We start from the raw sequence: 16,978 nt of genomic DNA on the forward strand, positions 1-16,978 counted from the left end.
TCATGATTTTCAGCTCCCCACATCAGTCATATATGCTATTTCATGCTTTCACATATTGTTCTTTGCCTGGAACATGATTTTCTCTTGTCTTAGTTAACTCCTCTTCATCCCTCAGATCTCAGCTTAGATAGCTTCCTGCAAACGTCTTTTCCTGATCCCAAACACCCAGAGAAGTTTAGGCATTCCTAGACCTTTCTACCATGTACATCAGAATATCATAGAAGTAATATCTTCTTTTTCTTGCATTCTTGATCATATGGCAAACTCTACAAAGGTAGGAACTTTGTGTCTCTTATTCAAGGTTTTATGGAAAAACCTTGGACCAGTTCCCTGGACCAGTTTCAGTATATGATGGGTACCAAGTAGCAACTGTTCCTTGATTGCATAATAATCTTTAGGAGAAATAGAGCTAACACCGTCCCCTTCACCACCACTACTGTGACCAACCTCTCAAAGCTTCATCTGACAAAGGGAAAGGGATTTTAACCGTATATTTTAATGCTCTATTTTGGTTGTTGAGTGGTAGCCATCGCTTTTCCTTGAGGTACAAAACAACTATATTATAAGTTGTAAGAATGCAAATTGGAAACAATTAATTTGCCTTAGTTGTCCCCAATCAAAAAGGTGAGGTCATTGCCAAGAGTTAGAAAAACATTGTGGTTGGGTTAGTTTCCTTCTGCTAATCCACAAACAGTGTCCAAATTTTTGCCTGGAGGCAACTCAAAAAAGTAGCTGAATTCCATAGATCTATATGTGTTGTGTGTGTGTGTGCGTGTGTGTGTGTGTGTGTGTGTGTGTGTGTGTGTAGAAGGGATTTGAAGAGGTTACTGAAGAGTGGGTAAGGATGAAGAAGAGAAATTAAATCTAGGAAAAGAAAGAATGAACACATTTATAAATACAATCTTTCTGGATAAGCCTTGATGTGTCAGTGGACGGCCATGTCAAGATGGGGAATAACAGACTCCTTTTCTCTAAAATTTTATTTAATTATTATTTTATTGGACCTTGGGTGTTGCCGCCGGCAGCAACAATCTCGCGGTAATTTATCGGAGGTGGACTGGAACTGAACTACTTCTATTATCTTTATCTGGGCTACTTCCTTGTTTACTTGCTTGTTCACTAGTTTATAGAGGAAAAGAGGCTTTCCTTACTTTTAGTTTTAGAGGAAGAGAGGCTTTGAGAGGAAGAAAGACTTTGCTTATCAGAAAAAGAGACTTTTCTTGGAGGAAGAGAGACTTTGCTTAGAGGAAGAAAGAATTTGCTTAATTTTAGAGGTCCTAATTCTTAGAGTTCTGCTGCTTCTTCTTAGAGGTGCGTCCTGCATCCTTCATCCTAAAGGTGCGTGCTATCAGAGGTGCTTCTTAGTGGTGCGTCCCACGTACTGCGTCCTTCATTCTGCGATCTGCAACCTGCGACCTAGAGGTGTGTTCTTAGTTACCCGTCCTGCGAACTTTGATCTGCGTTCTGCCATCTCCTCCCAGGTGAAGAGAATGTCTTATATACCTTAAGGCAGCCAATCAGCTTAGGATTAAGTAGCACGGTTGGAGCATGTGCCATGGTACCAATCAAGAAAGAATGAGGAACATCTGTTGACCACTAGCGCAGAAGAGACATTAACTAATCAGGCAAAAGTAGATTACGCCGTGTTAACACTAATTATGCGCCACCTCTTGGCTCAACACCAGCCGCCATCCTACGGCTACCTAAACATGTCTCTGCACTTGGGTAAACAATATTAGATTAATACAAATTCTCATATCATCATGCATAGTTTCTACATAACAAACCTCATTTGTAAAATAAGAATTTGAAAACATATTGTGAGATATTCCACTCATAATGTACATGTCAACAATTATCTTCTGTGTCCCAGGCACTGATCTAGAATAATGGTTTACTTAAGCAAGCATTAACATCTTTGCTGGTAGACCATTGAAAGTAGCTGGGTTGTTTGGTGTGGTTTGACATCATATCTGAGAGTGTCTTGATAGTAATATAAATGTTACTGTTAAAAAAACATAAACAACTTCTACCATAGTTGAAATTTAGATGTATAATAGCCTTTCCCATGGATAGTTGGGCCAATAGGACTTGAGGTGAGCCTTTGAAGGCAATTCATTATGCACTCAGAAGATGAGTAGCATGGGCAGACCAGGCAACAGAAGTCCATATGATAAAGGAAGCACTGATTCCAGACTAACCAGATCCTCTGCTCCACCCTCTGCCTACCCTCGTGCTTCTCAGGAACACAGCTGTCCTTTGGAGCCAAAAGTTTCTGGTGGGGAATCTCCCTATGAAAAAGTTGATCACAAAAAGTATTCCCTGCTAGCCACACAAGAAAAGTCCTAGAGACTGGAGTCTGGTAGGGGACCTCAGTAGCACTGACAGACACCCCCAGGCTTCATGGAGATCTGTGGTCTGGAAGTCAAGAAGAAAGCAACCAAGCAGGATAGTCAAGCTCAACTAAGCATACAGGAAAAGGCAACAGGCCAAGTGATCATAAGGTTTAGGCAGAGCTGTGAGTGTGAGAATTAGATTCACCTCCTTCCCCATATTTTCCAACTTGACTCCCACACATATGAACACACACTAAGCCAGAGACTTCTTATGAGAATAATCAGGAAAGGGACAATAGTCTACTAATAATAACTAATCATTTGTATCAAATACATGAGTAGCATCCTCTCATAAACTCCTTACAATATTCATATAAGATTGAATCTGCTACTGTGATGCTCATTTTTTGATGAGATAAATAATACTTGGAGAGGTTACAAAACAGAAGGATAGAGACTACACCTAAGTAAGCAGAGACTCAGAGCATCAAGAATCAGGGTTTTGCTCAAAGTATTCTTCCCTTTATTTGATAGACACAAACTAGTAATGAAAAAGGGAATAATCAGAGTTCTTTCCCCTACATGATTCCTAGTGAGTCTAGTTACACAGTGTGTGTGTGTGTTATTGTGCATGTGTGCATGTGTGTATATATATTCAGGCCAGTGATGATGCATGCCTATAACGCCAACTCTCAGAGAGTTGAGGCAGGATGATCACAATTTCAAGATCAGCCTGGGAAACTTAGCAAGATTCTCTCTCTCTCTCTCTCTCTCTCTCTCTCTCTCTCTCTCTCTCTTTTTTTTTTTTTTTTTTTTTTAGTTGCCGGGGATTGAATCCAGGGCCTTGTGCATGTGAGGCAAGCACTCTGCCAACTGAGCTATATCACCAGCCCCAAGATTCTATCTCAAAAGTGAAAATAAAAAGGGCTGTGAATGTAGCTCAATAGATTGCAGCCCTGGGTTCAGTTCCTAGTAGGGAAACCCAACCAACATAATGAGGAAGAGAAAATAGAACAGAAATTGAACTTAACATCATTATCATGGGGGTGAAGCTTGAAAATTTTTTTTTTTTTTTTGCTTTGACATTCTGGCTATCCTAACTTTGTTAGAAAAAAAAAAAAAAATACCATAGACATCAACAGATATCCATGCATGAGACAAAAATAATTGGTGAAAACTTCCCATGGACATGAGAGTCATATGTGCTGTGTGCAAGTGCTCTGTGTCCAGGCATAAACCACTACTGTTGTGGCACAAAACTCCTGCTCTGGCTACTCTAATGAACAATCCTGTGGGACACCTTCTCACTGCATCTAAGGATTCTCTAGGAAGTCTTTGGCCATGTGACAGGGAATGTACCCAATGTCAGCCCTTCAGTTGAGTGTCTCACTGACTTCCTCATGAAAAAAAAAAAAAAAAAAAGGTGTTGTTCCCTTCCCAGGACCCTGTGGTTACTCTCCAAATGTGAAAAAGTGACCTTGAGACCTTGAGGCCAGCCTCATTTCTCAGGGAGCTTTTCACATTTCCAAAAGTAGCCACAGGACCAGCTCACTCACCCCTTGAAGCTGACTAAATTTTCTTTCTTTGGGGCTGCCTGGGTTTTGCCTTTGAAGTTTCAACCTGGGAGCAGTTATCTGCCAGCCGAGATAAGCACTCCCAGCGCTTTTACAGGCAGCCAGTCCTAACAAAGGAGGGATAAGACCTCTGAGTGCGCTCTGCCATCTACCAACTCACAGTGGAAAAGAGAGTAATCAGGGTTCTTTCCACGGGGTGCTCCAAGAGTGAATCCAATCAAATTAAAAGAAAGTCAAAGAGAAAAGATAAAATAGCTTCAAAAGAGAACCCACAGCTGTAGACTTGCCTGTCAATCAGCAGGAGCCACAAGCCAATCAGAGATGAAGTAAAAAATTTTTTGAAAGAAAATACATTCGAATCAGTTGCATTCCACCAGAGTAGAGAAAAGGAGAAAAAGAGCAGGTCAACTGGTACAAGATACAGGAAAGGGCTGATCATCAATCAGTACCGCTAAGCACATCAATGAAGATTACACATGCCTATTGGAATTGGCAGGATTTTCAGTGTCTAGCCATGGTTTTGGTCTCCTCATAGGCTACTGTCCATGATCTCAGAAAGCTAGAGTAACCAAGAGAATTAGCAAAACTATTAAATGATAAACATATTAACTTATTTGATTGGCATATTTAATTAAGTTATTTGTGTGATATTTTTTTTCTCCTCACTGCTATAGGAGTATACTTGCCATGTTAGAAAGATAATTAATCCTCATGTCCCTAAATATAAGGAGTTCTGATACTTGTTTCAAAAATTAACACCCAAAGAATTTGCCAGACAATGCTGCTCAGTCTTGTGTTCAGGAAAAGTCAGGCTTATTTAAACAAAGATTTAACAATCCATGGCTTGGAGAAGCCAGGTGTGGCCAGGCCTGACAAAACGCAGGAGCATGCTGAGGTGGGATGCTGATGAAGACTGGCGAGTTTATGCATCAGGGACCAGTGACCCACCAGCATACAGCACCATTCCTCAGGGGTGATGACAGGAAAAACATTTTGGAACACACTTGGGGGCCTTGACCACACTTCCAGGGGTTCATGCCATGTCTGCAGTCATAGGGCTACCCTCCCAAAATAACAGGATATTCCCAAAGGAGCAACATCAAAGATAGCAACAGGTATGCAAAAGGCCCATCCCTATGTTTTCTGACATTGTGGTAAAGCAGAATAATGACCTTCCACAGATGCCCATGTCTTAATCCCCAGAATACGTCTGTGAATGTATATGTCACCTTATATGATAAAGGGATATATTTTTAAGCTCTGATTAAGTTAAAGATATTGAGATAGGGTGATTATCATGAATTATCTAGATCAGCCCAACACAGTCACACATGTGATATGAGGAAGACAGAAGTATCAGATTCAGAGAAGGTAATCTGATGAGAGAGGCTCAGGTGAGAGTGAGAGGGAGAGAGTTAAAGATGCTACCCTGCTAACTTTGAAGGTGGAAGATGAAGGCACAGTCAAGGAATGTAGTTGGCTTCTAAAAATCTAGAAAAGTAGAAGTGGATTGTCCCAGAGACAAGAGGTAGAATCCAGCCTTGCCAGCCCACTTTGGATTTCTGAACTCCACAACTGCAAAAACACAAACACATGTTACGACAGCAATAAAAACTAATAAGGCAGCTTTTAAAATGAGTACTCCTGTGTGATCTATGATGTGATGGCATACTTCACAGAACTTAGAATTAATGGTACATACACAGAGAGCCATGGTAGATATGATACAAACACAATGCTGAGTGAATGTCAACAAGAAAAGAAGAAGCCTAGAGCACAATATATACTCCCAAACAGCACTACACATTTCAAAAATATGCATACCTAAAACATCAATGCAGTTATTCATTATTGGTGAAGGGGACAGAAATGGGAGTGAAGAAATGGGGGTCAAAGTGAATAAATTAACCAATTAATCACACATATGGTTATCTCCACATTTTCCATTTCAGTTTCAAAAGTTTTTAAAGGAAAAAATAACAGAAACATACAGTTTTCCCATTATACTTTAAAGTGAAAATTTAAACTTGATCTGTTTACCATATATATATGTGAAGGTACTTTATGCCAAATTTAAAATCTAGAAGAAACTGATTGATACTGGTAAGCAGACTACAAAGGAAAAATGACCACATTTTAGAGTTAAGCAGATTTGATGAAAATTTAGTTTACCATATTGAAAAATGTTGCATGTGAATTATTCTCTATGAGGTACTTTCTGAATCATCACTGTTAAAATGATCACTTTATTCTCTGCTCCCTCACATCCTCAGATTTTCTTTCTAGAATTGAAACACATCTCTGGTCATTTTGTAAAAGCCACAATAACTCAGCAAGAGAAATTTCCTCTTATAGAACCTTAAAAAAAATAAAAAAGAAGTCAAATTGAAATCTGTAGGTCTTAGAATTTTAGAGTTGCAAATCAGTGTAATGACAATTATAGGTATTTTCTGATTTCTCTTGTAGGTAAGATCTGTAATGCTCCTAAAAAATGAGGAAGGAAGAGAGAGAGAAAAAGAGACAGAGACTCAGAGGTAAAAATACAGATCTCAAATCAGAAGTATTTTTAAAATATCCCAACAAGTGTCAGTACATTAAAGTATTTCACAGGTACTACTTTTTAATTATTAAATATGAAACTGAAGGAAGTCTTGACCGTCTATGGGAAAAACGTACCTTCTAGATTTTTCAAATATTTTCTTAAAGTAATAATTACATTTTTTTAGGAGGAGATGGTCCAAGTGAGACTCTGGATATTTGAATTTGAAAGAAATAATTTGTTGTTTATCTTTGTATAGCACATATTTATGAAAACAGTCTTCATGCTTATATGTGTGCTTTCAGTTTTCTTAGTTAATGCAAATTCCAAAACATTCTATGTAAAGAACTTGCATTAGATTTCCTAATGAAAAGTAGTTTAATCCATCGCACCGGGTCATGAATGGTACCCATACGACTCTGGAAATAGAATAGACGATTTTCTTGGAAAGATGGGTAGTTTGCCAATTCCTTGATAGTAATTTGGAAACTTTAAGTATAAAATGGATCCATATGATGAAATAACTGCCCATGTGGGCATCGTTGTATCTTTTTTTCTTTCATCGCTTTGAGCTAAAATGTTGCTCTTTTGCCCCAAAGAAAATTAACACACATTCTACCTATGAAAGACAATAAATGTATACGGGAAAATAAGATTCTTCCTGTGTTAGAAAGTAATTCCTCAGGCTGAATAAAGATACCCAAGTAGGAAAAAAGCAGTACAGCTTATTGTCATTCCATGAATATTCTAAGCAACTAAAACATAAAGTTTTATAACCTTGATTGGCATTGAAAACAGGTAACTCCTGGGAGAGCAATGGGTATATTATGCTCAAGATTGAGGGCTTTTTATTTCTCAGTAGAGTCATGGTAATTCTTTCCAACTTTTCACAGAATATGATTGCTTTTTAGAAAAGCAAATTAATTTCCCAGCATAAGTTGTTTTTGTTCTCTGGTGAAGATGATTCTTCTCAAATAAAAATGAATCAAATTACTATCAACTATGAAAATACTCAAAAAACATTTTAACAAAAAGACAGATAGGCTGCAAATATTATTAGGTACTCCCCTGCCCAGAGAAGTGACCTCAAGTATGCTTAAGTACTAAGAAAGAAAAGCCTTTTGAATTTTTTTTATTTTTATTTTTAAAACTACATAATGGGCTGTTTTTTTTTTTTTCCCTCTGTTGAGTGAGCATTCCAGCTGAGTATGCTTTTCTGCTGCACAGATTTTATTTTTTTTACAGTCAAAATTCAACCTCAACAGCAGCTTCTTTCAATGGAGATCAAAACATGGTGGTGATAATATGTGCTTGAAGTAGTTTCCAGAATGTAACCAAATGACCTTAATAGCACAATTGAGTCCTTTGCATTTAGGGCTCTTAACTTATTGATAATAATAAACTATTATATTTCAACTTGAATAGACATTCTGAATAATGTCCTACAAGTTTAAAAAATGTTAAAAACTTATAGAGTATTTTTTAGTCAAAATTATATAAAAATTAGCTTTAATGATTTTTTCCAAGTGATTATTATATCTTGGAAAGACAATGGATTTTAACAATGGGTATGATTTGAGTGATACAAATGCTTTACAGGTTTAGAACTTTCTCTATTCACATCTGCTGATGGATGAGAACTGGGGAATGTTTAGAATCCACTACATGAACTCGGTCTCTTACTTTGCCATTCACTTCAATTAGATGAACTCAAAAGGTAATGAGCATAGCTCTTGGACAGGCAGACTTAACATTGTTGAAATAGTCATACAACCACAAGCGTTATACAAATTCAATGCAATTCCTATTAAAAATCCCAAAAACATTCTTCATAGAAATTGAAAAAGCAATCATGAAGTTCATTTGGATAAATAAGAGACCCAGAATAGTCAAAGCAGTCCTTAGTAAGAAAAATGAAGCAGGAGGCATCACAATACCAGACCTTAAATTATACTACAGAGTCATAGTAACAAAAACAACATGGTATTGGCACCAAAGCAGATACACAAATGAATGGTACAAAATAGAAGACACAGAGGCAAACCCACATAAATACATTTATCTCAAAGGCACCAAAAACATACATTGGAGAAAAGATTGCCTCTTCCACAAATGTTGATGGGAAAAGTGGAAATCCCTATGTAGCAAAGTGAAATTAAACCCCTATCTCTCACCCTGCACAAAAATCACTCGAAAGCAGACACTAGAACAGAGACCCTATACCTAATAGAAGAAAGAGTAGGCCCAAATCTCTACCATGTAGGCTTAGGAAGTGACTTCCTTAACAAGACTTCTAAAGTGCAAGAAGTAAAATCAAGAATAGATATATTGGATGAAATCAAAGTAAAAAGCTTCTTCACAGCAAAGAAAATAACGAAGAACAGGAAGAAAGAGTCTAGAGAATGGGAAAAAGTCCTTACCACATGCACCTGAGATACAGCATTAATTTCCAGGATACAAAGAACACAAAAAACTTAACTCCAAAAAACCAAATAACCCAATTCATAAACAGGCAAAGGAATGGAACAGACACTTCACAGAAGAAGAAATACAGTTGGTCAACAAATTATGAAAAAATGTTCAACATCTCTAGCAATTAGAGAAATGCAAATCGAAACTACTCTAAGATTTCATCTCACTCCAGTCAGATTGGCAATTATCAAGAATATAAGCAACAATAAATGTTGGTGAGGATGTGGGGAATAGAGCAGTCCCATATTGCTGGTGGGCCTGCAAATTGGTGCAAACACTATGGAGAACAGTATGGAGATTCCTCAGAAAACCTGGAAATGGAACCACCATTTGATCCACTCATGCCACTCCTTGTTTTATACCCAAAGGACTTTAAATCAGCATATTACAGTGATGCAGTCATATCGATGTTGAAAGCAGCTCAGTTTACAACAGCTAACCTATGAGACCAACCTAGGTACCCTTCAACAGATGAATGGATAAAGAAACTGTGGTATATATACACAAGGAAATATCATTCAGCCTTAAAGAGGAATGAAATGAAGGCATTTGCTAGTAAATGGATGGAACTGGAAAATATGCTAAGCAAAATAAGCCAATCCCCAAAAACCAAAGACCAAATGTTTTCTTTGATATACAGATGCTAATTCACAATAAGGTGGAGGGAAGAGTAGAAGTATTTTGGACTAGACAGAGGGGAGTGAAGGAAGGGGAGAGGGTACGGGGATAGGAAGGATAGTAGAATGAATTGGACGTTATTACCCTGTGTACATATATGATTACACAATTGGTATGATTCCACATCATGTACAACAAGACGAAAGAGAAGTTATACTCCATTTATGTTTGAAGTGTCAAAATGCTTTCTACTCTCAAGTATGACTAATTAGAGCAAATAAAAATTTATTTAAAAAAAGAATGAGCATAGGAAAATAGGCATTATTTTATAAGTCACAAAAACTCAAATAGAAAAAAAAAGTAGTTCATGACAGTCAGGTAGCACCATTACTTTTCCCTCTCATAGTCTCCTTAAATCTGTGTGTGGTTGATGCTTTCCCTGCCCTTGGATGGCCAATCTGACAGGCCCCTTGGTTTTTCAAGTTATATTTATGTCATAAAACCTCCAGTCATACAACATAGTGTCAATGAGTAAATAAGTTTCCAATTTCAAAATGTAATCAAAGTCAAAACTTCAATTTTGTTTTAAAGTTTAGATTTTTCTCTGTTCTCCCGCATTGCCCTTTGCAGTCTAAAATCTGCTTCTCTGCCCTGAATCTTTGCCATTGAGACACTCAAATCTCTAGCCACACTACTGACCTTTACATATTCAGGGACCATGGCTATTTCTTTTGATGCCTTTTATTTTTCATAGTAAAAGTTCCAACAATTACAATTTTCCTCAAACAGGATTGCTAGACTTTTCAAGTCTGGGTATATTTTGGATATTCCTTTTTCTTTTGTTATGACACTGTTCACTTTTTTAAAAATGTATTATAGAGAAATAATCTAGTTTTTTCAGATGAGGCTATATTCAGAGAATGAGTTAAACATTCTCTCCAGTACACATTAACTTGATGCTGTTTAATCAAACCCATGGACCTTCTCTTTGGTTCATTCTAAAGTTCCCATCCTGTAATTAGTTTTTAAGATGAAACTGTTAGATGTTTGTATAATTCTTTTATATGTATATAGTACATAAATATAATACATATATTTATACATATATAGTATAAATCATAAATTATTTATAGCTCCCTTTATCTGTCACCTAAATAACACAAGATCCATGCACAAAGAGTCACTTGATTATATCCTGCCTTTAAAAACACACTTTTTAAATAAAAGTGTGGGGAGAATAAAGGAGGGAAGGGAGGACGCAGACTTGTGGGCAGATGGAAAATATCGAAGGTTCTTTCTGTCACTCTCCATTGAGCTCAACTTCCCTACTACCTTCTTGTTCTCTTTCTCAATGTCTGGTTGTTTCCCTGCTCATTCCTGCTTTCTCAGTCAGCGTTGGCAACTGAAGTCTGCCCACTGTATTCTCAGCTCTGTCCTGTTCTTGGTAAGATTGGTGTCAGCCTCAGAACCATCAGCAGGACAGGTCTAACACTAGCCACGCTGAAACAGGTTTTGAACTCTGAACAACCTATTTCCAATTGAATTTCAGTTGTAATCATTTCTTCCACTCTGCAGGACCAGGTCTCAGGTGTAGGTAACTGATTTTACTCCAGTTCCTTGCTGAGCTTGAAACCTCACCCTGGGTTTTATCCTCAGACTGCTGACTTGAATTATGAAAACTTTCTAGGTCCTCTCCGGTGTTGGAAGAGGATCCTACTCTTATGTCTTGCAGCATTGGGTAAGACCTCACTCCAAACCAGATGGACCAACCTGAACAGTTAAGAACCCCCTTGGCTAACCACCACCATGGACGATAATGTTAGTATAGAAACTTAACATAATATCCTTCCGTTAGCCCAGCATTCTGGAATTGAGCAATTTAGACTGGGCTCAGGTAGGCCAGCTAGCTCCACCTGCATTCTATTGCAATTCAGATTTGGGACTGGGTATACCTACAGTTCACCTCCAGGAGGTTGACCTGCACTTGATATAATGGAAGAGGCAAGTTCAAGAGAGAGGGGAGAATTCAAAATGTTTAGAAGGCTACACTTAGTATGGACACATCATCACATTGATTATATTTTTTTAGCAAAACAAGTCCTATGGCTAGTCAAGATCAAGAACGGGGAAACGTGCTACCTTCCTAATCAAATTAAAAATCATATGTCTAAATGGAGGGTTGAAAGACTTATAATTTTTTTTTTTTTTTTTTTTTTTTTTTTTTTTTTTTTTTTTTTTTATAAATGATGTAGTACATGAAACTCAGCAACATTACTGACTCCCTCCCACTTCATGGTGCATGACAGGTGAGATCCCACCTAATTTCACAGCCCCCCATCTTCTATTCCTGTCTTCACAGTCCCAGTTTGGATACCATATTTGGACTTGTTATTTTTACTTCTTAGGAGAAAAGTTGCAGTATCCCTGATTCAACTATTTTTTCCACTCCTAATTCCACTTACTTCTGTTCATTATTTTTCTCAACGCACCTTTCTTTACACAGTTCTCTGGTTGACTGTCAAGCAGTAATTATACATATTTACATTAATATTCGGAGGAATTTTTTCCCTCCCTCTTGGAACACTTCCTTAGGGAAATCAGATCAAAAGTGCATATGAAAAACCTGAATCAGTCAAGACAGCTCTTTACCCTAAGTAATTAGAGTAAGAGTCCTGTGGCCCATTTAAAGCATTCTGACATTCTGTTCCCCTACACTAGTAAAATTTCTGAGGTTTATTTGGTAGTTGTGATGCCTGAATATAAAAGAACAAGTTGAGGAATCAATAGTGGTTTCCTATCTTTGGAATAAATAGAAAAAAAGTGAATTTCCCTAAGGACTTAGAAGCTATTTTATATCTCTAATATTAATTGGGATGTCATTAGTAAACTAATTGAGTGACCACAGAATTAAATGACTTACTGAACACATCTAAACATAGCTAAACATTAAATAAAATAGAATTGATTAATTCAAAATAGGTTAAACATTTTGTTATAATAAGAGCTATCATTTTTGAGTACCACTCCATACATTTATGCAGTTTTTCTTATTTAATATTTGCCACCCCATGAGTACCTGTTGTTATTTAAAAAGTATAGATAAGAAATGGTGTTTGCAATAACTCAAGTAATTTGCCCAAAATTTACACAGTTGATAAGTAATTGAGCTGATTTGAACTCAACTGGGATTTCAACTTAAACCTTAAGCCTGTGTTCTTAACCATTGTTAATATCAAATTCACATGAACTACTTTAAAACACAGTTGTGTTAACTGGGGTTATATTAATAAATGAAACAGTCTTTAAATTAGTTAAAATGGAAATAAATTCTTTGTTTTGACATCTGTATACTCCCATCTGCATTAAACTCAAATCCTACTTTCTGTAAGACTTTTCTGTGATGAGCTCAGACATATTCTTGACCCTAGTTATAAGTAAATCCTTCCTTCTTACTGAACATGCTCATATTTACAATTATTAATTCCAATATTGATTTTAGGCTTCTATCAATGTTTGTACTGAGTTTCCTAATAGATTACAAAGTTTCTGGAAAGTGGGGATCTTGCATGGAGTCCAGTTTTACATATCACAGAAGATGTATATTTGCATAACATTCATGTTAAAATAAATATATACATATGTGCACATGCTAATTAAGACTGAAATTCCATTCTTGAATCTCATTAGTTTCAGTCATTCCAGAATGAGCAAGTGCTATTTCTAATTTATATAGTTTTTAATAAATGATTAAAAAGTATTGATACTAAGGAATATCATGGTCATCATTCCAGTTTGGAAAGTCTAATTATTCAGAGATTTGTTCTTAAATGTTAAGAGCCCACCAATTATGAAGAGCAACCATGAACATTCATTTAACCTAGAAAGAAGTCATGGGCCAAACCAGTACTTCACGTGACATTTTTTACATAAAACTGAAATACTATAGGAACTCATAGTCAGGGACAAGCCCTATTCTAAGGGACTAATTAACATTTATTCAAGTAAATAATAATGGAATTTTAAAGAAAAATGGACCCACTGGGCTTGTTTACTCATTTTTACAAGTAGAGGGCATTTTAATTAACTCCATTGCTTTCAATGCATTTCCCAAGTGCTAGAGAATACACTAATGCCTGAACATAAGATAAACCAATGCATTTTCTTTAACTTTTTTCATTGGTATTCTTTTCTATTCCTTTTTAAACACATATATAAAATTATTTTAAGGACAAAGCAAAATATGTTTATTGAAATCACCTTCTTGGACATAAGTATAGCTATCCATTTGTTAGGAAATTGTTTTAGATATAATCTATGCATCCATAAAATTAAAACGTATATGTAGATTTTTCTTTTGAGTTTTTAAGGAAATGACTTTTTTTTTTGCAATTTTTTTCTGCATATTGCTTTTTACACACACTGGTGTGTGAAATATATATTGTTTCATGTCTATACAAAAAGACCTTTCTTGTTCATTTATTTGTTGCATAGTATTTCCTTCTAGTTCTTTTTTTTGTTTGTTTGTTTGTTTTGTTTTTGTTTTTTATTCACAGTGCTAGGGATCCAACCCAGGGTCCTGTTCTTGCAAGGCAAGCACTTTACCAACTGATCTATCTCCCCAGCCCCAATTAGTTCTTTTTTGATAGAATTTTAGGTTGTTTCTATACTTCTATACAAAGTATACAAAATATACTTCAACAAACAACCTCATGATTTGTATTTATTGCACATGCTAGTGGACTTGTGAGAAAAGTATTTAGAGGTAGAATTTTTCTATACTCAGGGCTGTGTTAGAAGTTTATAGTATGCTGATTTTAAGTCCTTTGGGTATAGGCCAAGGAGTGGGATAGCTGGGTCAAATGGTGGTTCCATTCCAAGCTTTCTGAGGAATCTCCATACTGCTTTCCAGAGTGGCTGCACTAATTTGCAACCCCACCAGCAATGTATGAGTGTACCTTTCTCCCCACATCCTCGCCAACACCTATTGTTGCTTGTATTCTTGATAATCGCCATTCTAATTGGGGTGAGATGGAATCTTAGGGTAGTTTTGATATGCATTTCTCTTATTACTAGAGATGTTGAACATTTTTTCATATATCTGTTGATTGCTTGTACATCTTCTGTGAAGTGTCTGTTCATTTCCTTAGCCCATTTGTTGATTGGATTATTTGTATTCTTGGTGTAGAGTTTTTTGAGTTCTTTATAGATTCTGGAAATTAGTGCTCTATCTGAAGTAGGAGTGGCAAAGATATGAAGTATGAGTGGCAAAGGACTTAAAATCAGCATACTACAGAGATGCAGCCACATTAATGTTCATAGCTGCTCAATTCACAATAGCCAGATTGTGGAACCAACCTAGATGTCCTTCAATTGATAAATGGATAAAGACACTGTGGTATATATATATATATATATATATATATATATATATACACACACACACACACACACAATGGAATACTACTCAGTTATAAGGAATAATAAAATTATGGCATTTGCAGGCAAATGGATGAAATTGGAGAATATCATGCTAAGTGAGATAAGCCAATCTCAAAAAAACCAAAGGACAAATGATCTTGCTGATAAGTGGATGATGACACATAATGAGGGGTGGGAGGGGGGCAAGAATGGAGGAAGGAGGAACTGAATAAAGGGAAAAGAGGGGTGGGAGGGGTGGGGGGGAAGGAAAAAATAACAATGAATCAAATACCATTATCCTATGTAAATGTATGATTACACAAACGGTATGCATTTATTTCATGTACAGAGAAACAACATGTATCCCATTTGTTTACAATTAAAAAAAAAAAAGAAGTTTGTGCTGCTGGCCTAAGTCAAAGTACACTTCCAAAAATTTACACCCATTTACTACCACTAAAACAAGAGAATGCCAGTCATGGCATACTCTTGCAAACATAATTATCCAACTTTTCAACCATTGTGAATTTGATAGGCTAGAAATGGTATAACTGTGTTGTTTTGATATAAATATATTTTATTATGAGTGAGACTGAGTATCTTTTCATATCTTTAATTCTATCCTCTCTCTCTTACTGGATATTGAACACGAGGATGCTTTATGACTGAGTTAGATTCTCAATTTTATTTGTTTATTTTACTTGAGACAGGATCTCACTACACTGATGAGAGTCTTGCTAAGTTACCCAGGCTGTCCTCAAACTTGTGATTTTCCTACCTCAACCTCCTGAGTCACTGGGATGACAGGCACCACACTCAGTTTTATTCTTCTGTTTTACTTTATTTCTTTGGTCTTTTCCAAAATTTGACTTGGAAATTCAATTCTTATGCTAATATTTTTTTCAAATATTAATTTGTACTTAGAATATTTGTAAATTTAAGTCAGGTTTCCTCTGATCATTATGTTGACAATATCCTAGGTGTCTTTATTATCAGCATATTCTGGCATCTTTACTTTTTTTTTTTTTTTTTTAACTCAAGTTAAAAGAATCTCCTCCTTAACACTGAAAGTAGAATCTTTTCCTTATCCAAATTTATAAAAAGTTATAGATCATAGCATTAACATCAGTTAATTATAATTGCTACATTTGGAAAACACACAGATGTTTTGGAGTTCTAAAATGATACATTTGGGGAGCCATGAATAGAGGATGAATTTTCTGTTTTTAGAAAGTTTGACATGAATTAATTAGATATACCTTGGTAACAGGGTGTGTCCATGAGATACACCTATTATTTAGGTCATATGGATTGTACCTTAAATTTCACCCTTAGAGATATCATGGCCTGATGGTGGTGAAACTTTCTACTACAGCGAACAGTTTTATATTTATTTATGTAGTAATTATGATTAATATGAACATTTTTCAAAATATTATAATCCATTTGAGTCTTTTTATTTTTCATTATTCTTGCTTATATGGCTCCATATTTTGGGACCCTTTCAATTTGGTTTCTGTGTTTTGGAACATCATTTTATTTCATTCTTTTCTCAGTATGTATTCCTTAGATTTTTGTATATGTGTTTTACATTCTTGTTTTACAAACATGACTGTTTAAGTTATTAATTCATCAGAAAATGTAGCATTTTTCATCTAACTTATGGCAAAACTTTTTTTATCATTTTTTTGTAGTATGTTTGTACTGACCTTTGTAGATTCCTCAGTGATAATTCATGTTTTAATAAGGTGATTTTTCCTGGACCAGCTATTTACAGAAAGTCATAAGGAACAAACTGGAGTAGTGTTTTAGGCTATCAGATTTTCATGATTTGGTTTAGCCTTTTCCTTAGCAACGGCAAAAGGCAGAGAGCTATCAAACACCAATAAAATATTTTCTCTATTTTCCCAAACTTCATCATAAGCACAGTCATCACCTGGAACTTTGGCCTTTTTATTTGTTTTTAAAATCTTATTTTCTGTTTAACTTTCTTGCTTTCCTGAACTCAGCTGGGAGGTTAT

The sequence above is a fragment of the Sciurus vulgaris genome (genome assembly GCF_902686455.1).
Source record: "Sciurus vulgaris genome assembly, chromosome: 3".
Lineage (NCBI taxonomy): Eukaryota > Metazoa > Chordata > Mammalia > Rodentia > Sciuridae > Sciurus > Sciurus vulgaris.